The sequence below is a fragment of the Mytilus edulis genome, chromosome 5 (assembly GCF_963676685.1).
Source record: "Mytilus edulis chromosome 5, xbMytEdul2.2, whole genome shotgun sequence".
Classification (NCBI taxonomy): domain Eukaryota; kingdom Metazoa; phylum Mollusca; class Bivalvia; order Mytilida; family Mytilidae; genus Mytilus; species Mytilus edulis.
Genome location: NC_092348.1, coordinates 87,613,496 through 87,640,556, shown reverse-complemented (window position 1 = coordinate 87,640,556; position 27,061 = coordinate 87,613,496). Strand labels below are relative to the sequence as shown.

General features: G+C 32.2%; 1 protein-coding gene across 1 annotated transcript in view; it reads right to left on the bottom strand.

Moving 5' to 3' along the window:
* Positions 1 to 5,779, bottom strand: part of LOC139524717 (roundabout homolog 1-like) — a 192,883-nt gene extending 187,104 nt beyond the window's left edge. The window contains exon 1 of the mRNA XM_071319737.1: positions 5,667 to 5,779. The gene's annotated coding sequence lies outside the window, so the exon portion shown is untranslated. The remainder of the gene's footprint in view (positions 1 to 5,666) is intronic.
* Positions 5,780 to 27,061: the final 21,282 nt, after the last annotated feature.

Sequence of the window (27,061 nt, the reverse complement as noted above, 5' to 3'; positions counted from 1 at the left end):
GTTGGTATTGCTCAACCTGTATCTTTCTGTGTAGCATTCTATGAACAGTTGGGTTTTGTTTTTTATCGTTTTTTTCTATTTTCATTTGACCAATCAATGTGTTGTCTGCCTCTCTTCAACTTGTGATTTTTTATTTACCTCTTGGCATTTCCATGTAGTATAATTTGATATTAAGAAAAAATAGATATGTCAAAGCGACATGAATGGCCCCGTAAAAAAAAAAAATCTGTATAAGGGTTTGTTGCGGAATGACGGAATTACGGAATTTCAGACAAGGGTAAAACTATATGGCACCAATAACTTTGTTGCGAGCCATAAAAAGACTACTTTATTAATCCCAATTCCAGAATAGTCTCCTCAATGAAAGTAATTTTAGTGAGGCAGTTTCCAGTGAGGTCTAAAGGTACGAGTGTATTATCTAATATGTGTCCTCAGACTGGCAACTGAATGATGAATACAGTATATAATGTTTTGTATCTTTTGTGGTATAATTTACACATAAGTTATCAGAGTAAAAATAATAATAAAAAGTTCACTAAATATTCCACAAAATCATTGAATGATATTGAAAACTGTTATATTTTCAACTTCGTACATTATTTGGCATTTTAAACATTTTTTTATTCGAGAGTCACTGATGAGTCTTTTTCAGACGAAACGCGCGTCTGGTGTAAGTGTAAAATTTTAGTCCTGGTATCTATGATGAGTTTATTTTCAACTTGTACTATAATGCACCTATATATATATATAATTATAAGGTATCTTAGTACAATTTCTTTATCCTGTCTGATGATCCCTATTACATAAACATTAATACCCATTTTACAAAAATTATAAAGAAGATGTTTTATACATATATACATTTTCTTACCCTTCATACTGCGGAAAGTACAATCGGACTCTGTTTGAAATGTATCATTAAACAGTCTTTATAGGTCTTAAACACCCATTTTATGCTAAAGGTCATTACATTAGACTGTTTATGATTTATGTCATTCTATTTATGTGCAGCAGCATGCCTTTTAAGCACAACATTTTTCATTCTTGTCAAAATACCAGAGTTTGCATGCGTCTAAAAATGTAACACATGTCATATATTAGGAAAATACAACTTTCAGCTTAAAAACTTTTAAATGCATACAATGGGATTGATGAATCTCCTGCTGGTGGCATGCTTTCAAACTAGCCAAATCAATGATTGTTACACAAAATTAAATCTTTTTGTCCACTTCAGTTATTAGTCGCTTAAATGTAACCTTTCAAATTGATCCCTTAAACCTCCTTCACTATTCATTCACCAATGGACTTTTATAGCTTTTGTTCGTTAAAACATCTTTTCAACCAGAAATCTCTTTTAAGATTTCTAAAAGAAGGTGGCTCACAATGTAAACAAAAAATCTTTACTTTTCTCATTTACCAGATGTCCAAAAAATATAATTATGTTTTGGTTTAAATAAGTGGATTAAAAAATCAATGTAGAAAAAAATGTAGGAAACAAATAGAAAATGACAGGAAGGGTGTAATAAGGTTACTGTTTATTGTGCCGATTTAACTAGATTTTCTTATAGCTAGACGAGAGATAATTCTCTTCCTATTCTTATTTATAGCAATTAAAGGATTTCCTTAAAACTGGTGTATTCTATGTTCTATTCTTGAACAATATGAATGATTCAGGTTGGGAAAAAAAATCAAATCCATTCAATTACTAACTGCATTTTTGAAACAAATTTAGCATTGATTATAAGATTTTGCCAATATTTCTAAATATTTTGCAACTTTATATGTAAACATATGACAATTTAAATGTCAGAATGAGGTCTAAAGCCTTTAGCATTGTCTTGTGGTTTTTTTTCTTTGGTGAACAAAAAAGTATCATAATGAATCTATTCTGTCCGTAAAAAATGTGAGTAATCTATCTGTTTTGACAATTTGTTGTGCTCCAATCAATGCATCTATGATTAAATGAAGTATACTTTTTTGGTAAATTAGTCATTTATCTGCCGATATTGTGATTACATTACATAACTTTGTAGTGATAAATGCTTTAGGTGGCAAATGACAATAAAATAACATTTTCTCATGTTGTGAGAACATTCCAGTAAACAAATTTCTTCCAACATTTTTGTATAATTCTACATTTGATATGAATTACTGTTGCAATTATCACTCAAAGCACAAAGGTAAATACATGTTTGATGAATTATCATCATGGCCTTGATTTACGTCAAGAAATGTGTAACACACAGTGTCATACCATCATCATCCATGTACTATCCTGAACCTTCAGATAACAAGTTTTACTTTAACTACCTGATAAAAATCCTCTGGAGACCAGAAACTCTACTATCTGGAGCAGCCTTGTGTAACCCCAGGCAGCAAAGGGGCAGGCATTGAAATATAAACCCAGTGAGCTAAGTGGTCAGTATGAAAACATTACATTTACCAATTTACAATTAACTAAGAAAAGAGGTCAAGGGCAGGTTAACCCTGACAGACAGACAGGTAAATTCTAAAATCATGGTATACACAGAATATAGTTAACCTTCTATCTGTGTGTATAGCCACAATGAAACAAATCTTATTCCCACTGAGAACACACGAACAGTATTCTTCACTGTCACTTCCAAGTTAAAATGGGATATTTTAAATTTAATGCTGTTCAAGCAAGTAATTAGAATTCTAATCTGAAAATTCAAAAAGTAATGCTATAACAACTTTCAATCTCTTAAATGCAGAAAAGGTAAAAACTGGAACAAATTGAGACAGTAACTGAGATCTGAACAAATACCAAAATACAGCTCAGAAATCAAAACAACAACAGCTACATATAACTCTGTCATTCCACTTAATTTGCAACAATCTATTGGCACAGAGACTGCAATTTAAATGTAAATATAAAAAAGAAGATGTGGTATGATTGCCAATGAGACAACTATTCACAAAAGACCAAAATGACACAGACATTAACAACTATAGGTCACCGTACGGCCTTCAACAATAAGCAAAGCCTGTACCGCATAGTCAGCTATAAAAGGCCCTGATAAGACAATGTAAAACAATTCAAACAAGAAAACTAATGGCCTTATTTATGTAAATAAAAATGAAGGAAAAACAAATATGTAACGCATAAACAAACGACAACCACTGAATTACAGGCTCCTGACTTGGGACAGGTAAGTTAATTGGATAATAAAAACATGAAAATTATAACCTCTTCTGTTTATTTATAGTCTAGTCATTCTAGCATAAATTTGACCCTATTTACCTTGAAGTAAATGCAACAGAAGATTTAAAAAGTTTTGATCTTTCGCATTATACCCTAAAAAATCCTATTCTAATTTTTTAAATAATAAACAATAGAGTGAAAGAGTTTACCATAAAAAGAAACAATCTTTGTAAGTACAACTTGTCAACTTCCAAGTAAGGATCGAAGCTCATAAACTCGGCAATAAATAATAAACGCAGGACTAGGGCAAGTCTGGAGCGCGGACAACCTTGCTCTGTACAACTAGTACTGAACAATAGTGATTTTGGATTGATTATCATCCAGTGGCAAATATTACATGATCTTCTACTGAACAATAATTATAAGTCATTAAAATAACTTTTTTTAATAACAATTTCTTTCTATCCTATGTTACATATACATTACATTTTTTTTTCTTCAAATACAAACATTGATCAACTAGAAAGGTATTTCTTCCTTCTTGTAGTTATATGAAGATTAAACATTCAAGTTTTTTTTTCAAACAATAAATGAAACCAACTGACTGTTTGCACACATGTAAATGATTTTTTTTCAATCATTCTCGAGAATCATTCAAGAAAATCTTACATTGTACTTCAGATAAAATTTTGTTCATCTCAAAACCAGTGATTTAAATTAAGTTACATTGCTCAGATTTTTATATGATGTAACTATCTATAAAGATTTACACATCTCACAACATTTCAAATAAATAAAAAAAATAATGATGGAGCTGATCTTGCTTCAAGTTGTTCTACATTTCTATTCCAAATAGACGAAAGCTAAATTGCATATCTATCAAATATAACCGGAACTAAATTCGATTAGCGAATGTGATGGTTTACAAATATTATTTGATAAGGAAGGGGGATAATCATAAATAGTCAATTAGAGAATTGATGATATCGTAATGACAACTAAACTTCCGCTGGGAATTAATTTATATAGCCGCCAACCTGTATAATGACTTTTAATTTCATTAGAGATAGTATCATAGCTATAGTTATTTGTATAACTACCCTATGTGAAAATAGAATGAAAGTTACAATGCATGAAATTCCCTTACAAGAAATCAAATTACAATCTGACTTTTGTGGAAGCAGTTAATATTTCAGAATATGAAAATATGACTTTTACAAATTAACTGTATATCATATACAATTTTGTTTTATGATCAAATAAAGGTAATTGTTTACTACAAAATTATTTGGATATGTTATTGTAACAAATGGTGGATCCCATTAGTACATTAATCAATTTGCTTATTACTTGAATATTGGAATATATGGTACTGTGGATTTATTCAGGGTTCTCACTAAGGTGAGTCCATGAGTCCTGGACTCATCAAAATCTGTCTGGCTTCACCATTTTCAAAACTGGTGAGTCCACAGATGCATCAAGATTGAAATATTTTGTATAAACTGAACACAGTTAAACACAAATATCATCATTTTATAGCAAAAGTTTAAAAGTGATCTGAATTTAATGTCATTTCATTGCTGTGTTAGCATGAATAGGAAATGGAGACTAAAATATTACATTATATTGCAATAAAATATTTTCTTCTTTCTGTTGGACTCATCATGGCTAAAAATGATGAATCCCTGGACTTGCCTTCAAAAATCCTTAGCGAGAACCCTGTTTATTGCTAGTTGGATACCAATTAAATAGGTGGATTTTGTTGGTATATATGAGCCACAGATTTAAAAGGTCAACCAAGTACAAATTGTCTATTGACTTGTATTCAGTCTTTTGTAAAAACACAAATCAAATATCCACCAAAATTCAACTTTATTTCATTCCCGAAAAATAAATGAAGCTACAGAACTTTGAGTGTGCTACAATTAATGTACAGTAGGTCAGAGAATATAGTTCTAGCAAAGTGGAAACTTTAAAATAACCACTGTTATATTTTTTATCCCAAAACACTGTAATAATTTTAGAATAATACAATAAGTTGCTTAACTGATACTAAAACTCCTAATTTAAAGTATCAGTAACCAGGAATCAGGTGTTTAGCAGATCCTCAAACGCCTGACACATTGCAAATCATCACAGTGAAGCAGTTGACAAAATCTGACGTAATTCTGGTTAACAGTTACTGAGAACAACATTCAAATATTTAATGGCTATAGACACATTGTTTGATAGACAATATGTCTTTTTGGACAATTTCTAAAGTTGCTTACATCTAACAAAACCTACCAAGCATAAAATTGTAAGAAAGCCATTTCCAAATCAATGCCATTGCATATCATATAACTCTAATCAAATCAAGTTAGAACTGCATTTGTCAATGTTTTGTTTCAGAAATCTCATCTTAATTTCATCTTGAATATGTGCAAAATTACTCTGTACTTAACAAGCAAGCACTATACAGCAAGTTGTTGTAATCTTTATAAGACCCTTAACCTCTCACCGTGAACTCTATTTACCCAGTAGGTTCATCCATAACTATTCATATACATTCTTCTGAGGTTGATGTAGACTCAGGCAATTTCTCTCACACTAAGCCTTGGACCTAAAACCCTGAAATTATAAAGAGATCAATCTCAATCAAAGATCAAGCACTTCACCAAGTTTGGTCAACATTACCATATTGTGTCATTTCTTTAAACTTTTAAACTCAGTCCCAGGCAGTATTTCTCACCATACCTCTCGGACATTGTAGTGTAAACCAAAATTAAAACACTGGTAAATGATATATATTTAAACTAGTTTTAGTTCTTTCGCTACAGACATGTTATTCATTTGCTCCCGCTTTCTAGATTATTTGCCATTTTTATTTTCTTGTTCCAGTTACTGGTTATCATGTTAGTAAATTTAATGTGAATGATTTTTATTGTGTTAAAAGTTTTGTGACGTATGGAACTTGAAAGTCTAAGTTGGAGGTTTATGCATAAAACAGGTTTAATCAACAGCACCAACTTTTGTGCCTGTACCAAGTTTGTCCACACGTGTTGTTCAATGTTGTTTGTCTTTGTTTATATGTTTGCTATTTCAGAGGTGTCCCACGTTGATGGTTGATGTCGTCTGTTCATGGCAACAAAAGTAAGACCAAAGAATGATTCAGTTGGAATAATTAGTCCAAGAATGGTGACAAGTCTTTCTCCAGTCTGTTACCCTGTGAACTAGCACATTAAAAACTAACTCAGGTTGTTGTATTAACATTTGATATAAACATAACAATCCTTCAAAGAAATGTAGGTGTGAGAGTGCTTACATTGTCATTTTCTATGAAATTAATGTTTCTAAAGGGAATAATCATGTAAAATGGTTGATAAGTGCTGATTTTTTAAATCATTTGAGACATTCTTGATATAAATTGTTGATATAAATTATTGTTATCTGGCAATAATTGGACATTTGAGGGCACTAACATTTTTCTATAGAATTTACAATATTAAGGGCAGAAATCTTGTACAAATCACTGATCAAAACATTCTTGTATTAACCTTCAATATAAATTTCATAAATATCTGGGAAGTATTGTACTCAAGAGAGCACTTACAATGCTATTTTCTATAGAATTAATTTTTCCAAGGAGTATAATTCTTTTAAATAAGTTGATTAGCACATTTACTGATTTAGAAACCAGATATCATCCTGATTTAGACTGAACTGTTCAACACTATTTGAAGTATATTATGCTGAATTACACTAAGTGTACTGTGGCAAGAATGTTAAGGCTGGGTGGAACACATATTCCTTATACATATTCATAAGTGGATAGATATACAAACGGTAAAGCATACACACAAAAAAGTGAGTATAATCCATTTGCAACTTTGTATAAGTTTTCTGCTGATTAAAACATCAAATCTAGTATTAGGCTTGTTAAATGTTCTCATGGAACAATTTTTCTCCTTTTATTTCTCCTCCTGAACTAATAAACTCTTATCTCTCATTCTGTAACCAAACAAACATGGTTCCTTAACCAATTCCATACAAACTAGGCGAGCTAATTTTTCTTCAATTTGCAAACTTATTAATCAATCAATCCTATCACTGACCAATCATTTGATCTATGGAAATACCGCCAGACAATGTTATCTAATATGTAACAAACCATGAGGAAATTCCAATCTCATTTCAGACAAATTATACTGACAGTTCTCTGTATCAATAATAACTGGCACAACACAAAGGTCAGAGTAGAATAGAACATCAGTAAGTATAGGGTGTATACAAACTATTGACAAAGGATACAGACATTAGTACTATTGTAGTGTACTGTATTAATCAAGGGTGTCGTTGACGTAGAGTCATTGATTAATAATCAATCACAAAATCATCAGCTGATGATAGTTGGGAGGAAAACACAGATAAACCAAACTTAATTCCCAAACATTATCAGCAAAACAAGCGGAAATTATAAATTAGCTGTCTAAATGAGAAACTGGAAGAAATGCCCTCTTGTTGCCCGGATTAACACAAAAAATGATGTATATTTATAAGAAGGTTATATCGTGGTGGCAGGATCATGCATAAAGATAGTATCGTTTCAATTTGGACACAGTAATCAGAATGGCGATTACTCACTCAGAACATATATAATAGAATCTGTCAGATTGATTCATTCAACGATGCTCGTCATATTTCTGGCCACAAAGTACATAAATGGAATTGTTCATATTGAAGATTTTATTAATTAGGTTTTATCTTGTGAAGGAAAGATGTATCGGTATATGACAAGGGAGGCGTGAGAACCAACAGGTCCATTTTTACACTTGTCATATTTTTTTATACCGACCCAACTGTTGTATTTAATACATTTCTACTTTATTAGGTTATTGCCTGAATATATGGGATTGTCTATTTACAACAGTTTTCATACTCATTTAACTCTTAAAGAATCTATATCAATAATCATTTGTATTTACTCCAGCAACAGGTAAATCAATACAGTCAATGTATTTTGACAGCATATTCAATTTTATTGTGGGGCCTAAAGTCTTTTAAATATTGATACAAATTGTTTGATAACATTCCACATTTAGAGAATTTTCATTTTTCAAAGAACTTTTCTCAAGGACACTGACAGATAGAGGGCGCTGAATCATTAGAGTTAGTGATGTCCAAGAAGTTTACCGTTTTGAGTCATTAGAACTGTTTCATTTTTAAACTGTTGCCTTCCCTCAACTATTCTTGATAACTGCTATGAATCTAGTGCGATTTCAACAATTTTGTTTGTGAAACTTGCACCAACTTTGAACTTATCTCATGGCAGAAATTGAGTGGAAACATTTCCAGATCCTTGCTGTAAATCTGGTCTTTTTGATAAATTTTTAGAGTTTTGTGGCTGGAAAAAAAATTAAAATCATGCAAAATCAGTTCACTATGCACAGTTTCACATTTAGTTGAAACTTTTTTAGTTTTTTTTTTTTACAACATCTATAAGCTAGTCAATAAAACATCTTATGAGAGAAAAAATATGGAAATCCTACTTTGAAACATGAACAATAAATTTCCATGTTCAAAATTCTAGTTTATTCAAGTTCAATTCAATTCAACTATTATACAAGTCATTCAAAATACAATTGATTTTTTTTTTTTTTTTTTTATTATTATTTTCTTGTTCACTCTTAAGGTTATATATTTATCAAGGAATCAAGCAATAATAATCTGCATATATAACCCTTAAAACAAAATGTTTAACCCTGCTCTACCACAAACATGTTTATAAAATCACCTCAAACCATGATTACTATTCCATTTAAACTCAAATAAAAAATGTTTCCAGTAGATCACCATCAGGAAAATTAAATACGATAATTTTTTTATCGTAAGCTTACGGGAATGTTCAACATAATTTCAAATTAAATAGTAGTACAGAATGACATGATTTTCCGCCCTTGGCTTTTTAAGCAGGAAGTACCGATTTTTCAAGTAAAATGTTTTCTGCTGTTAATATTAAACTCTAATAGGTTTATCAGTTAGGTAATGAGGAACCCTCCACTGAAATTGACATTATTAACTTGCAAAGTCATAATATGCATTAGAAGTATTTCATTCTTGATTGAAAATGGGGAGGCAAATTGTCAAATGCATTAAGTTAATGAAAGGGTTGACAATAACTACATAGTTTACACGATGTTTTTCTATCTGTAGGCTATAAGTTACATTTGGATTAACACATTTTTAATACAGTTTTAATTTGTTTATAACATATTTCTTACATGAGCAAAAAAACAATATCCATTTTCTCATGGCAGTTATAAAATAAAATTAGTCACAAATGGTAGGCAAATATCTCACTCTTCAAAATTCCAGATGGAACATTGTTTAAACTTGTATAAGTTTTCATTTCAAAATGGTTAAAAAAAAAACCTGCAAGGAGGCACAAAAATTGAGGCTTGGTAAGGTTAGTATAGTTTCCTTTCAGGTCTAACAAGAATGTGTCCCCAGTACACGGATGCCCCATCCGCACTATCATTTTCTATGTTCAGTGGACCGTGAAAATGGGGTTAAATCTCTAATTTGGAATTAAAATTAGAAAGATCATATCATACAGAACATATGTACTAAGTTTCAAGTTGATTAGACTTCAACTTCATCAATCAAAGCGCGAAAGCGCTGTAAAGGCAGTTAATTACAGGTTGTGTGTATTTCTAGTCCAGTTATATCATTATCTTACATAGAACAGAGGTGGTTTGTAGTATTTAAGATTTAGAGTTCTCTTGTACCTAGTTCACCTATATCTATAGTCTACTGTTTACTGTATATTTTCTGTACCTCGCCATGAAATGCATTTTTAAGACATAAGAACTTTTCCTTTTTAATGTAAATAAAACTATTTTTAATTATTGATTATATACACATATTCAATTACTCCTATCCTATGAAAAATAATTCACAAAGATTGACTAGTCTCCGTTCTGTGTGTATTGCTAGAACATCAAGTAACATAATGGTTAATGTGTAACAGTTTATTTCTTCCTCTGTGATATTTTATCCTGAGGATAATTTGTCCCGGTAATTTTTTTCCAGGCATGGTATTTCACAGGTTGATTTTTTCCAGAGGAGTGAAAATCTATCTGTGTTATGCAGATAGTATGTACCGGTCTATATTTGCCGTACTATATTTCACAGAACCGTGTGAAATAGAGTCCCATTAACTACTATGTAAGTTACTCACAATCAATATATACCTGACTATAATTATAAAATACTTCACAAAGGTAGACCAAATTTGCATAATTTATCAAAGGGAGGTAATTATGAGCAATTTATATTTTAAAGATATTAATATATATTTCTGAATCTATTTTGTAGTGAAATTTTTCCTTCAATCTTATTTTTTATATATTCATTTATATAAAAAGATGACTTACAACTTGATTTTATAAGACAGATAACATTTCACAGGTAAAAACTATCCAGCTGTTAAACATGCTTTTGTTCCAATATATTATTATGCTATGATTTATCTGATTTCCATATAATCAACAACTACATCTCTGTCTCCAGACAAAACTATTTATATAGTTAAAAATATCATCATAATCAAATTCTTCTATTACTGTTAACAGTAGTAATGCAACTATATTTCTACCTTACTTTTAAATGTATATTTGTACTGAGATCTGAAAACAACTCACTTTTACATCATCGGTATTTCACTAACCTTATTTAATCATGATATTATTTCATCGGTATTTCACTAACCTTATTTAATCATGATATCATTTTCACAATTACGATCTTTGAAATTACTTCTGGTTTTCTTCCCTATGTTTCATGATAATTTTCTTTTTTAAAAGGATGATATTGACTTGAATATTTAAGGAAATTTTTTCAAGGATAATTTGTGAAATTATTTCTCATTATAATACATTTTTTTTTTGTAACAATTTCGCTTTATTTCAAATACACTATTATTATTTCATAGTATTTTGAAGGATAAGTTTTTTTCTAATAACTATTCAATAAGTTAACTACCCAGATAGAATTTCACGGCAAAGGAAAACATATCCCAGGGAAATACATAGTAACATGTCAACTCTTTTGAAGACAGAACTTTTTTAAAATTCTCCCTCCAAGCAAAATTATTTTTCAGTATAAACATGATAAAGTTATCTACCTGTATTAATGACCTAGAGACTCTCAAGAGCCTGTGTCGCTCACCTTGGACGGTCTATGTGCATATTAAACAACGGACATATATAAAATGACAAAATTGTGTTTTTGATGATGGGGATGTGTTTGTAGATCTTTCTTTACTGAACATTCTTGGTGCTACAATTATCTCTATAGATATATCTATAATAAACATGGCCCAGTATTTACAGTTGAAAATATTTTTTAAAAATTAACAAAAAATACAAAAATTTATGAAAATTGTTAAAAATTGACTATAAAGGGCAATAACTCTTTAAGGGGTCAACTTAAAATTTTGGTCATATTGACTTATTTGTAGATCTTACTTTGCAGAACATTATTGCTGTTTACAGTTTATCTCTATCTATAATAATATTTAACATAATAACCAAACTCTGCAAAATTTCCTTCAAATTACTAATTTGGGGGCAGCAATCCATCAACGGGTTGTCAGATTTGTCTGAAAATTCCTGGGCAGATAGATCTTCACTGAAGAGACAATTTCACCCTATGTCAGATTTGCTCTAAATGCTTTGGTTTCAGAGTTATAAGCCAAAATCTACATTTTACCTGTATGTTCTATTTTTGGCCATAGTGGCCATCTCGGTTGGTTGACCGGGTCTAACCACACATTTTTTAAATTAGATACCGCAATGATGATTTTGGCTAAGTTTGGTTAAATTTGGCACAGTAGTTTCAGAGAAGATTTTTTGTAAAAGTTTATGGACGACGAAACCAAGTGATGAGTCAGGTCAGGTGAGCTAAAAAGGAGTTTTTAATCAAGGTAACAATGACATCTGGTGGCCATAAAAGCTGTCTCATTAGCATTTTAACCACTTCCCATATTTGCTTTTAAGACAATAGAAGAAAATTATTCAATGCAAAAACAAAACTTACTTGTAAATATGAAATTCTCTTTACAGTATGAGTTTTTCTCATTGTTGGAGATTGTACAGTAGTACAGTCCTGTAACTGCTTATACCCATTTCTTATCCCCTTTAGTTTGATAAACTCACAGAATATCATATATTTACATTGTGCCACATCTCCTTATTTTTATATGCATTACAATAACATGAACAATTGTAATTCAAATCTATATATCAAAGCAAAATGAATTTCACTACTTTCATTCATGCATCCTTTGGAAAAATATAAGTTCTAAAATGACACAATATATGTTTATTTATATAAAAATAATATTTAGTTTTCGACTCTGAACAGGTATAAACAAGAATGTGTCCCCAGTACACGAATGCCCCACTCGCACTATCATTTTCCATGTTCGATTGGACTTCAACTTCATCAAAAACTACCTTGACCAAAAACTTTAACCTGAAGAGGGACAGACGGACGGACGAACGGACGAACAGACGAACGGACGCACAAACCAGAAAACATAATGCCCCCCTACTATCGTAGGTGGGGCATAAAAATGCACAGCTGTGTCATGATTTGTGAAATCTGTGCTGAAAACATAGGCATTTATGGTGTTTGAGTAATTCCATCTGTGAAGCTCAACATTAGCTCGTCAGTTGGTGGTGGACAGTTATAAATCTTTCCTGCAGGATGAATGTACATATGTTCAGGAAAACCAATTTCACAAATCAAAACTTTCCTCTAGATTTCTCCTACAATATTCATCCAGTTTAGTTCTTTTGGTTTAACGGGACACCGTCCTGATTTTTAATTTTGTAAACCATTCAGTCTCTTGCTTACAAATGGTGCATGAAAATAGGATGGGAATGCATGGCAGTAGACAAGTCTCTATAAAGTGGGTATGTGCCCTGAAAAAAGTTTTATAACATTAGCTTTTTTGAAACTTGTGAAAGACTTGTGCAACACACATACCTAAATAACTATAACATAGGTGGAGAGCATCATGTCAATGTTTTGTTCCTGTTTACATTGTCATTGATATTTTTCAAGAAAGCCTGAGGCATAGCTCATGAATTCTTGTCATTACAACCGAAATTTACATAATTACTGCTAAAATAATTATCAGTATAATATATCTCTTGTAGAAAAACCATACAATTGTAGTATTAACCAAAAAATGTCAAACAGATGATATTGAATCGTAATCCAAAAAGTTATGACGTCTTGAATTCACCCCCCTTTTTATTCTAAAACGATAATTGCGGTTGCAAACAGACTTTGGTTTACTTGCATGGCGATTATATAAATAACAGTATATATTTCTTAAAGAAAATAAAGTTTTACCATGAATAGTTTCCTGAACGTAGTCGTTTTCAGTAAAATGTGCCTTGCAAACAACAGCTGATTGATATGGGTTCTACGATTGCATCGCACATGACAATCTACGTTTGAGCCATGGCGTTGATCCAACTTTTCCTTCTTATTATGTCATTTAGAAATGCAAGTCCTCCTCTTAAATGACACTCAGGTACACACCAACAAGGACTAGGCATCGTTAATTGTGTGATTGTTTTGCAGTGCAAAAACGGAAGTTAAGGACGGAACTGACTGGTCTCACTAATAAGAGACAAGAAGAATTTTAGAGACAAACAGCGACAAGAAGTTTAATTTAGTGACGAAGCGACAATAACTAACAAGGGACAAGGGAATCGTAATTCTCTCACGAGGCTATTCTCATTTGATGTGATAGGGTGAAGCTACACCTATCAAATATGTCCCTATGAAAAAGAAGAATTTCACTGTTAGAAAGGAAATGATATTGCATGGTTTTGATTCAATAAATTCTTTAAAAGGAAATTTTATTTTTTTTTTGTTTTGATGGCCAATTTTTAGCGTGTGCATAAAATATATTTTTTTTTATATCTAATAAAAACTAATCCCTTTCTTCTTAATAAAAACATATTTTTATCTATCAATGTACAGTAATATAAAAAATGTTTTATAACCGCCCCTATAATAAAAAATAATGCATGTTTTTTTTAAATATCTATGGGGAATAAGTTGTTGCAATGACATTTTTTTTATTTATGTATAGTCGCTATATAGTCTTCTTGACGCTTCTTCTCGCTAAATTAATTATATTGTCGCTTCTTATCGTTATTTTAATTTTATAGTCGCTTCTTATCACTTTTTGACGCTTCTTGTCTTTAATTAGTGGAACCCTATTCAGGAACGATAATTTCATATTTTACATAACTGAGACCGAAATAACTATAACGTCATACGGCTTCACGTACAGAAATACTTTAAATTGTATATTATGCAATATAATTCACGGTCAGTCGACTTTTAATTATAATATCATGTTATATCAACGAGTGAAACGATTTTAAAATATCTTTAGATCGCAAAAAGTACTCGAAATTGAACGGACCTCTTTCCACACGGAATTCGAATAATGATAGTTTGTAATCAGATTGACTGCTTATAATGCAAAAGACACATTAATAAACAGATTTTTAAAACGAACAATACACACTGATCGTTTCTTTATTTCCCAATGTAAATGAAAGGAACAAAAACCAATACATACCACAAAAAGTAGAGGAGAAATTTAAACATTTCCGGATCTATTTCTTGCAAAATGACCCCCAGCAAAGATTTGCGTAAGGAAAGATGAACCTCATGACTTGAAAGTCAGGCCTTAAAGCACTGCCTTTAAAAACTACCTCGACCAAAAACTTTAACCTGAAGCGGGACAGACGGACGAACGAACAGACGGACGAACAGACGGACGGACGAACGAACGGACGCACAGACCAGAAAACATAATGCCCATAAATGGGGCATAAAAATATTGTTTCAATAGATTTCCACATTTTTCGTATGTGGTCTGTTTATCTCTATTTCATGTAATTGGTTATATAATTATTATTATTATTTTAGCTTTCATACTTTATCTAATCAGACAAACCACGAAAGAAGAAAGTAACAAGAAAGTGTCCAAAGTACCTGAATGGACAAACAAATGCATGCACAGACAAAAAAATATATAATGTCACTAAAATGGGAATAAAAAGAACAACCATTATGTTAATCAAATTAAAATAAGTAGGTACCAAAACTACCTCAGTTTATATAATGTGTACTACAATCCAAAGGTAAAACAGACCCTGCCAATTGGTAAGATAGACATTTTTTTTCTTATTGACATCTTCTCTATATTTTTTTTAATTTTATTATTAGATCTCCTTACCAGTGTAAAGTTGTTGCAAATTCATATATACAAATTTCTATACAACTTCAAATATATATAAATAAATTTAAGTCACCAATCAAACATGGTTTACATCCTGATTAATACCTGGATTTTGTTACTGTATGTTGTAGGTAAAGCTTACTGATTTCAACTAAGATGATTTAACAGTCAGCAAAGAATGTGAGACCTTTAAGTGGTGTCCAACTTGTGTATTACCTTTTGACTTTCCTGAAATACATGATTGCAATTAATAGAAAAAGATATTAAATTTTTTAATTAACACATATATGATAGAAAATTTCATGACCTATAAATTGCTTTTAATTTTAGTTCATTATATGATTCACAGTTCAGTGTGACATCCATTGTCACTGAATTAGTAAACATTTTTCAGCTGAAGCTAAAAGTATAGGGGCCGGGGAGGGTACCAAAAACATTTAACCCTGCAACATTTTGGCACCTGGTAAAAATATATTTTGTAAGATTGTAACAATGAAAATCAAATAACTGTTGGATGCTCACATGTTCAGTCATTGCCTTACCTTAAAGCAGCATAGAATTAATCATTAGTTCCTTTTGATAAAGCTGATACATGCTGTTTTGTTTTTTTTCTAAAATTTGAAAAAAATGGCGACCGAATAATTTTCAACGATGCTCGACACTTATTTTGTCCATGAAAATAATTCAATGCAATTTCACTGTTTATATTGCAATTAATTATGTCACGTTATAGAAAATGCATGTACCAAGTCAGGAATATAACAGTTGTTATCCATTCGTTTGATGTGTTTGAACTTTTGATTTTGCCATTTGATTGAGGACTTTCCTTTTTGAATTTTCCTTGGAGTTCAGTATTTCTGTGATTTTACTTTTTTCTGACCATCTCTCTCACCATCAATGGAAGTCAAACATCTCATTTTAATATGGGTCAGAGGCGGATTTAGGGGGGGGGGCCAGGGGACCCGTGCCCCCCTTTTTGGGAAAAATTTTGGTTGCTTATATAGGGAATCACTGAAGCGTGACTGGAGCGGGCCCCCTCTTAGGTCAGTCAGTGGGCCCCCACTTATGAAAATTTCTGGATCCGCCACTGTGGGTTGCATACTCATAGGCGGAACCGGGCCTGGGGGGTCCAGGCCCAACCCCACCCCTCCCTTTTCGTAGGAAAAATTTGGTTGATTATATAGGGAATCATTGAAGCATGACTGGAGCGCCCCCCCCCCCTTTTTAGGTCAGTCAGCGGGCCCCCTTAGGAAAAGTTCTGGATCCGCCACTGATTCTTCGTTTTATTTGTGTTTATAAACGATTTTTTGTTCAGTGGAAAGTTGATCAGAAATTAGACCCATAAGTTTTGAAATGTACCGAATTGAAATAAAGCTTTAGAATATTTGTCCCCAGGGCTTTTGTGAGTCGATTTACTTACTACTTGTCTTTGGGCAGTTACTAGTTTGGCGGGAAATTGACGATTCATCTAAATCCCAACAACCGAAAGAAGATGGGCGAAATAAATGCAACGAACCAGGAAAGGGTATACTTTTCTTTAAAGTAACAAACATTTCTGTATAATTTTGAATAAGATTGTGATTTACAATACGAAAAACCTTTTTTTTTTTAATTTAATTCGATTTTCTTTTCAATATAGCCTAATATGTACAAACTCTGAAAATTCAAATACATGTAGACAATAATATATTCAACGACATATAAATGAAATACAGATCCATGTAACAACAAATAAAACTGAAAATAAAAAATAGAAACAGAGTTGTATTTAGAAATTCCACAACAGGATGAATGGCAATTTTGCCAATAGGCAGAGGCGGATTTAGGGGGGCAGGGGGCCCGGCCCCCCTCCTTTTTGGGAAAAAAATTTGGTTGCTTATATAGGGATTCACTGGAGCGGGCCCCCTCTTAGGTCAGTCAGTGGGCCCCCACTTATGAAAATTTCTGGATCCGCCACTGATAGTGAGTGACTTACAATGACCAGGTAAATCAAGTACACTTCAAGACAACTTGAAGGGCCTTTAGGACTTCACAACTATCAAGACAAGAAGGGCCTTTGGGACTTTACAACTATCAAGACAACTTGAAGGGCCTTTAGAACTTCACACGTACTTTTCGTCACTTAAGTTTATCAGTAGACTATTTTTAGATAAAATTGAGAAAGGAAATGGTGAATATGTCAAAGCGACAACCACCCGACCATAGAGCAAACAACAGCCGAAGGCAACCAATGGGTCTTCAATGTAGCGAGAATTCCCGCACCCGTAGGTGTCCTTCAGCTGGCCCCTAGAATATGCATAATAGTACAGTGATAATGGACGTCATACTAAACTCCGAATTATACACAAGAAACTAAAATTTAAAATCATACAAGACTAACAAAGGCCAGAGGCTCCTGACTTGGGACAGGCGCAAAATTGCGGCGGGGTTAAACATGTTTATGAGATCTCAACCCTCCCCCTATACCTCTAGCCAATGTAGAAAAGTAAAAGAATAACAATACGCACATTAAAATTCAGTTCAAGAGAAGTCCGAGTCTGATGTCAAAAGATGTAACAAAAGAAAATAAATAAAATGACAATAATACATAAATAACAACAGACTACTAGCAGTTAACTGACATGCCAGCTCCAGACCTCAATTAAACTGATTGAAAGATTATGTCTTCATCATATGAATATCAGGTACAATCCCTCCCGTTAGGGGTTTAGTATCATACTATCATAAAATATATGAGAAGAACATAACCCGTGTCATGCCAACAACTGTTTTTTTAGAAATAAATGTGTTTAGTTCCGATGCAAAGACCCTATCAGTGAATCAATGTTAAAGCCAAAATATGCAATCTTTAATGACCTGACAACAGTATCGTAACTATATCCCCTTTTAATAAGTCTATTTAAAGGTTTTGTTAGTTTCTGAGGAGAATACTGACATTTTTGTGCTTTATAAAGAATATTTCCATAAAATTTTGGATGTGAAATACCTGAACGTATAAGATGTCTACATGTTGAGTTATATTTACGAATTATTTCCTTATACCGGTGATAAAATTTAGTAAATGTTTTGACCAGTTTGTGATATCGAAAACCCTGGTGTAATAATTTTTCAGTAATACATAAATTTCTCTCGCTAAAATCTAATACATTGTTACATACACGAGCGAATCGTACAAGTTGAGATATATAAACACCATAAGATGGTGACAAGGGAACGTCACCATCTAAAAATGGATAATTAACAATAGGAAATGAAAAATCATCTCTTTTATCATAAATTTTTGTATTAAGCTTCCCGTTTATGATATAGATATCAAGATCGAGGAAAGGGCAGTGGTCATTGTTATCATTAGCTTTATTTAAAGTAAGTTCTACAGGATAAATTTCTTTAGTATACATACTGAAGTCGTCATTATTTAGAGCCAATATATCATCCAAATATCTAAAAGTATTGTTAAATTTTTGTATCAAATGTTGTTTTGATGGGTCTTTGCTAATTTTAGTCATAAATTGTAACTCATAACAATACAAAAACAGGTCCGCAATAAGTGGTGCACAGTTAGTCCCCATTGGAATTCCAATAACTTGACGATATACGGAATCTCCAAAGCGAACAAAAATGTTATCAAGTAAAAATTCAAGTGCATAAATAGTATCAAAGCATGTCCAATTGACATAGTTCTTTTGTTTATTGCTACTAAAAAATGATCTAAAAGAGTTTGAACATATGTACTCGCATTCCGACTTTTTAAATGCCCAGTTAATTAGGGATGTGAATTTTTTCTTAATAAGAATATGAGGCAAAGTGGTATATAGGGTAGAAAAATCAAAACTTTGAACAGATTCAAAATCACCAATATATGCATGCAATTTATCAAGTACTTCCAACGAGTTTTTGACACTCCAAAAGTAATTAATTCCACTATTTTCAAAGGCCTTATTTGAACAATTTATTATCAGGTTTTTTATTGTACCAAGTGTACTAGTAAGTAAAACAGACAATTTAGTAGTTGAACAATGGCTGGAAGATGAAATAAATCTATATTTGTAAGGTTTTTTGTGCAGCTTCGGAAGCCAGTACATAGTTGGGACTTTCATTGTGTTTGGTTCTGCTTGTAAAGAAGTAGCTAAAAGTTTATGTTTGTTACAGATGTCGTTTTCTGAAAATGAAGTCAGTTGGAATGTTGGTGAATTCGTGATTTCCTTTTGCAGAACCTCTATATAAAATTTACGTCAAACAATAATGATATTATTCGCAGCTTTATCAGCCGGGACAAAAACAAATTCCTTGGCTAGTTCTGTTAGTTTATTTTTGATACGCGAAATAGGGTTTTTATAGTTTTTGTTGAGGGTAAAATGTTCTTTAAAATGTTGTATTCGAATATCAACTATCTTCATTACTGAATTAAAAAAAGAGTCCAAAGATTTTTTGTCAGCTTTTTCCCGTTTTACCCATTTCAAACAGTAGGCGCGGAGTGAGTCGTTGATGATATTACGACACTCATTCCAGTTAATAGTTGACGGGGGACGATATTTAGGTCCTTTACTGAGGAATGATTTTAACTCTCGGTCGCGAACGATGTTAAGGTCTCCTGTTATAACATGGGAAATTGGTCCATAGGTGTATTCTGAATTACTGCAATTACACGACATAGGTGTATTTTCAGTGATATTTACATCTTTACACAATTGGCTATAATTAAACACATATTTTCGGGTAGATTTCTTGTAAATATAACAAATGAGAGGGAGTTCAGTATTATCAAAATATCCAGGAATTTGGTCTTTAACAGAATGGTCGTTAAAAATACCGGCAATATTTACAAAATCAAAACCTTTATTGACATACTTTATTTTAATAAAATGTTTTTTATGATCTTCAGGGCGATCAATTTTTGGAAACAGTTTAGAATAACAATATGCCATTATAATTTGGACAATTTCATACTTAGGACTGTAATATGAAATTGTGTTGCAATCCTCTAAAATTTTATTTAATTTATTTATAGGTAAAGAACAAAGCTTGGTTAACAGATAATGTCTGCCGTTGTTTTTTGAAATGGAAATTAGGTCCGAAATATTTGTATGGTTGGTCCGAAATTTTCTTTGATTGCGATTTTTTCTGCGTCCATGAGAACGATTTTTACGAACAGTTTTAGAAACTATATCCAAAATGTTAACAGAATCGGTTCTTGATATATTGCCAATTCCCATGATATTATCATTAAGACCGAGAGGGTAGACTGTCTGTAATTTTTTAATCCAATTTAATTCATTTATTTTTCGTGATCGTACAAACTTGGAATGAGATTCACCAGGCTGCTTATTTACTACTTCTAAAGGTTGAACTGTTAAATATTTAATAGGATGACTGTGCTTCTTAAGATGTTGATAAATGATACTTTTGAATTTATTGGGTCTTTTAAAACGATACAGGTGTTCTTGCGTGCGTTTAGATAAATATCGCCCAGTTTCACCTACGTACTGAATACCGCATCCCGGTTTGTTTCATGTGAGTAAATAAATAATACTGTTTGTTTTTCAAGTAATATCAGTTTCAAAATTTAGAGAAAATGTGCGACCATTAAATGTGGACCTTACTGTATTGTTGGTGGAAAGACGGGGACACGTAAGTCATTTTTTGGCATGACACTTATCGATAGAAGGGTAACCACGATTTTTATTGTTAAAAACGTTAGCTATTGTAGTATTTTTAGATAAGCGATTCTGAAGATTGAGACGTGTAGATACCCTTTGAACGAGTTTAGTATTTAATATTTTTCCATTTCTAAGCTTCATATTTGTTTTTTGGTATGTAGATTTATTACAAAGGAGCAAAGACTGGCGTCCAGAATATGAACCATCACACAGTAGATTAAATTGTGTAAAAATGATAAAACTGTTCGGCTCAAGACGTCAAATGCTTATTGTCATAAGTTACCCGACAAATTTAACAAAAGATAGGGTATATCAAGGTAGCGACTGACGTCTGACTAAATAGATGAATGGGGCTGAATATTAAAATACTACTTTTTGATAGATATTACTAAAGTAATGAACATAGAGAAGTTCTCGCTCGGACACACACTCCATAATCTAGTATAATATAAGAGCATAAACCTTAAGCACGGGGAGGCACTCTACTGTCTCCACACGGCACTAAAGACAAACTCTGTAAAAAATAAAATTGAGAAAGGAAATGGTGAATATGTCAAAGCGACAACCACCCGACCATAGAGCAAACAACAGCCGAAGGCAACCAATGGGTCTTCAATGTAGCGAGAATTCCCGCACCCGTAGGTGTCCTTCAGCTGGCCCCTAAAATATGCATAATAGTACAGTGATAATGGACGTCATACTAAACTCCGAATTATACACAAGAAACTAAAATTTAAAATCATACAAGACTAACAAAGGCCAGAGGCTCCTGACTTGGGACAGGCGCAAAATTGCGGCGGGGTTAAACATGTTTATGAGATCTCAACCCTCCCCCTATACCTCTAGCCAATGTAGAAAAGTAAAAGAATAACAATACGCACATTAAAATTCAGTTCAAGAGAAGTCCGAGTCTGATGTCAAAAGATGTAACAAAAGAAAATAAATAAAATGACAATAATACATAAATAACAACAGACTACTAGCAGTTAACTGACATGCCAGCTCCAGACCTCAATTAAACTGATTGAAAGATTATGTCTTCATCATATGAATATCAGGTACAATCCCTCCCGTTAGGGGTTTAGTATCATACTATCATAAAATATATGAGAAGAACATAACCCGTGTCATGCCAACAACTGTTTTTTTAGAAATAAATGTGTTTAGTTCCGATGCAAAGACCCTATCAGTGAATCAATGTTAAAGCCAAAATATGCAATCTTTAATGACCTGACAACAGTATCGTAACTATATCCCCTTTTAATAAGTCTATTTAAAGGTTTTGTTAGTTTCTGAGGAGAATACTGACATTTTTGTGCTTTATAAAGAATATTTCCATAAAATTTTGGATGTGAAATACCTGAACGTATAAGATGTCTACATGTTGAGTTATATTTACGAATTATTTCCTTATACCGGTGATAAAATTTAGTAAATGTTTTGACCAGTTTGTGATATCGAAAACCCTGGTGTAATAATTTTTCAGTAATACATAAATTTCTCTCGCTAAAATCTAATACATTGTTACATACACGAGCGAATCGTACAAGTTGAGATATATAAACACCATAAGATGGTGACAAGGGAACGTCACCATCTAAAAATGGATAATTAACAATAGGAAATGAAAAATCATCTCTTTTATCATAAATTTTTGTATTAAGCTTCCCGTTTATGATATAGATATCAAGATCGAGGAAAGGGCAGTGGTCATTGTTATCATTAGCTTTATTTAAAGTAAGTTCTACAGGATAAATTTCTTTAGTATACATACTGAAGTCGTCATTATTTAGAGCCAATATATCATCCAAATATCTAAAAGTATTGTTAAATTTTTGTATCAAATGTTGTTTTGATGGGTCTTTGCTAATTTTAGTCATAAATTGTAACTCATAACAATACAAAAACAGGTCCGCAATAAGTGGTGCACAGTTAGTCCCCATTGGAATTCCAATAACTTGACGATATACGGAATCTCCAAAGCGAACAAAAATGTTATCAAGTAAAAATTCAAGTGCATAAATAGTATCAAAGCATGTCCAATTGACATAGTTCTTTTGTTTATTGCTACTAAAAAATGATCTAAAAGAGTTTGAACATATGTACTCGCATTCCGACTTTTTAAATGCCCAGTTAATTAGGGATGTGAATTTTTTCTTAATAAGAATATGAGGCAAAGTGGTATATAGGGTAGAAAAATCAAAACTTTGAACAGATTCAAAATCACCAATATATGCATGCAATTTATCAAGTACTATTGTCATAAGTTACCCGACAAATTTAACAAAAGATAGGGTATATCAAGGTAGCGACTGACGTCTGACTAAATAGATGAATGGGGCTGAATATTAAAATACTACTTTTTGATAGATATTACTAAAGTAATGAACATAGAGAAGTTCTCGCTCGGACACACACTCCATAATCTAGTATAATATAAGAGCATAAACCTTAAGCACGGGGAGGCACTCTACTGTCTCCACACGGCACTAAAGACAAACTCTGTAAAAAATAAAATTGAGAAAGGAAATGGTGAATATGTCAAAGCGACAACCACCCGACCATAGAGCAAACAACAGCCGAAGGCAACCAATGGGTCTTCAATGTAGCGAGAATTCCCGCACCCGTAGGTGTCCTTCAGCTGGCCCCTAAAATATGCATAATAGTACAGTGATAATGGACGTCATACTAAACTCCGAATTATACACAAGAAACTAAAATTTAAAATCATACAAGACTAACAAAGGCCAGAGGCTCCTGACTTGGGACAGGCGCAAAATTGCGGCGGGGTTAAACATGTTTATGAGATCTCAACCCTCCCCCTATACCTCTAGCCAATGTAGAAAAGTAAAAGAATAACAATACGCACATTAAAATTCAGTTCAAGAGAAGTCCGAGTCTGATGTCAAAAGATGTAACAAAAGAAAATAAATAAAATGACAATAATACATAAATAACAACAGACTACTAGCAGTTAACTGACATGCCAGCTCCAGACCTCAATAGATATATTCTTATGCCATGGGTACCAATTGTGCCTCTTTTTAATAACAGACTTATCCCTTTGTTGTAATTAATCTCAGACTATGTCTTAACTTACGACTGTTTCGTTTAAGATTAATATTTCAGTTACACTGTAAACAATACAAAACTTTGCTACAAAACAAGTCCGGCTATTTTCGTTCCCAATTCAGTTTCTTTTCCAAGTAATTGTGATATTCCCTTTGTCCGTTCTGACGGTGTATTATGGCAGTGTACTGATTGACTTTTTTGTTTGAAATGGAAATCATGATTTTTTTTCTGGTTCCGAACTAGCTTTAAAAACTGGGAGTACTCAACAGTAGACCGGTAATATTATTTCAATATGTATCTTTCGCTTTTTTGTTATTTGTTTTTATGTCTAGAACAGATCTGGTGACGGTCAATTAGGCCCTTTCCAACTGATTATAACAATGTTTTCTAATGTTGTGCTACTACATTTTTTCCGAGTAAGGGGACAGTTGATCGATCTGACGAATTTATTCCCTTTAAGCGTGTCTGTGCAAAGTCAAAAGCCTGTAACCCAATGTTAGCAGCTGGTTTAAGCGTACAAAAATTGTTGTTTTTTCCCCTTTAAATTAAATCAAATTTCGTCTTACCAAATTTACCATACGGTATCGGTTGTTGTCATTTTTTAGACGTTATCCTCATGCAATTACACAGTGGAATCTCTGAAAATGGAATTAAGAACTAAAGGTGGTATGGGAGTCTAAACTAAAAATGATAAAATGTGTTCATACTTTGCAAAAACGTAGTGTATACTGATTGATTGATGGTTGCTTAACTTCCTAGTATATACTGATATATGTTCAAAAATATAATAAAAATGATAGGTCACCGTGCGTTTTCTCAAGCTACAGGTTGTGACAAAATGACACATTTTGTATGGATTATTATACAGGAAAAACATCATTATGTGATTAGAAACTAAACTGAATGATAGAATTGTAAAATAAAATATAAGAAGATAGCTTTTGAAGAAATGTTTAGAGAATATCAAAAGAAAAGATAGGATCACCGTACTTTTTTTCCGGCTAAACTTGATACAAAATAGGAAAAATCCATGTAGATTCTTACAGAAAATGCACTATTTCAGAGTTATCTCCCCTTAAAATGCCAATTTAAAAACATTATTCAAGTAAAAATAATCTACGATTATAAATATATTAATTTTATCAGTTATTATCTTATACAATTGTTCTTTTAAATTCATATTAGTTATCTGCTTTACTGCATCATATTTTGCTAACTTGATTGAAATTCTGGAGCTTAGGTTCTCGGCTAGGCTCTGTTTTTTACAATCTGAGATTGTGAAAGACACCTATACCCACGTGGCTTAAGAGAACTTTATGAGCCTGAGACAACATAATACCAGAAAATGATTTATGTTTGCTATCCCTTATTCCTATGAATTCATCATGATTGAATATTGTAAATAGTTATATCTGAACGATATTTTTCTATTCAACTTCATCACGGTTTTTGGCTTTTGCCTTACTATTCTATAGAACTGGAGTTTCATAAACTGATTCCAAGTTTAATATGATTAACAATTTTAAAATTAGTAAAATGTTTTTGGCAGTGCAAACTTTGCGTATCATGTCCAGTGGGTTTCACCTTCGTTTTCACTGATTAAACATTGATTTTCTTTCTACAGGAAATAAATAAACTGGTGTAATACTGCACATCGTCGACAAGTAAGCTGATTCCAAAGTATTTTTTTTTAATTTCCAATTGCATGTTAAGGATTTGTCAGGAAACCACATCTCGTGATAATCTCGTACCAGACGGGGTAATCTGGTGACATATAGATTATACGGGAAATTACTTATTATCAATAAATAACATACCGCCATCGATTTTACTTATATGTAGGCGATTTACAAGCTTTACGGTTTTTTGTGGTTATCTGGAATCTAAAAATATTGACACTGCATTTGTCTACATGTTAGTACGTCGCCGTTTTCAATATTAGAGTTAAACCGCAATCTTAATTTATTATTTGGTTTCCTTCAAAGTAATCTGGCATTAGCATGAAAACTATACAAGATAAGAGATTTATCTGTGGAAATATTGAAACTAAACTCAAACTTTATAAATTGATAAAATAATTGAGTAAATAAACGTAATTTATTACACAAAATTTAAGTAATGACCATTTTTCCGAGCAGAAATTGAAGAAGCATGTAGGCCATGCAGGAAAAGTTGACGAGAAACAAGTCAGTAAGAAGATGGAAAAGCACTCGATGATACACTAAGCGAATGTCGGACCTGTCGAAATATTCTTTAATTTAGATAAGATCAGACCAGTATGAAAAGAAATTTTCGTTTTTTTAAAATACGGAAGCGTATTTGCGCCACACATTTTTTTTTTTTTTTTTTTTTTTTTGCTATCTTTGCGTTAAACGCAAACCTTTCCGATGAACGCAAACCTTTGCGTTATAACTCAAATATAACGCAAATATCTTGATTTCAATTATAATTCATTAAGTTTTGTATATATGTCCGCCTGTCATTCATTTCGGATGTGATTTACTAGTAGATAAAAAAAGAAACATACATACATCTTTTGTGGATAGTTGTCTCATTGGCAATCATACCACATCTTCTTTTTTATATATACAAGGCCAAATCATTATAATAAATATGCATAGGAATGATGGAATACTTGAAGTGAAATTATACATAAATTAAGACTGATTTGTGCATCAGAAAAAGTATATAATTCAACAAGTAAATAGATATATTACTCACACCACATCTTCCTATATCTATATAGTTTAGTATATAGTCATTTTCAAATTGAAAGATCAAAAATAATGTCATACAATTGCAAAACCTCCAAGTCAAATAGACAAAATGATCTTTCTGCTTTAAAAT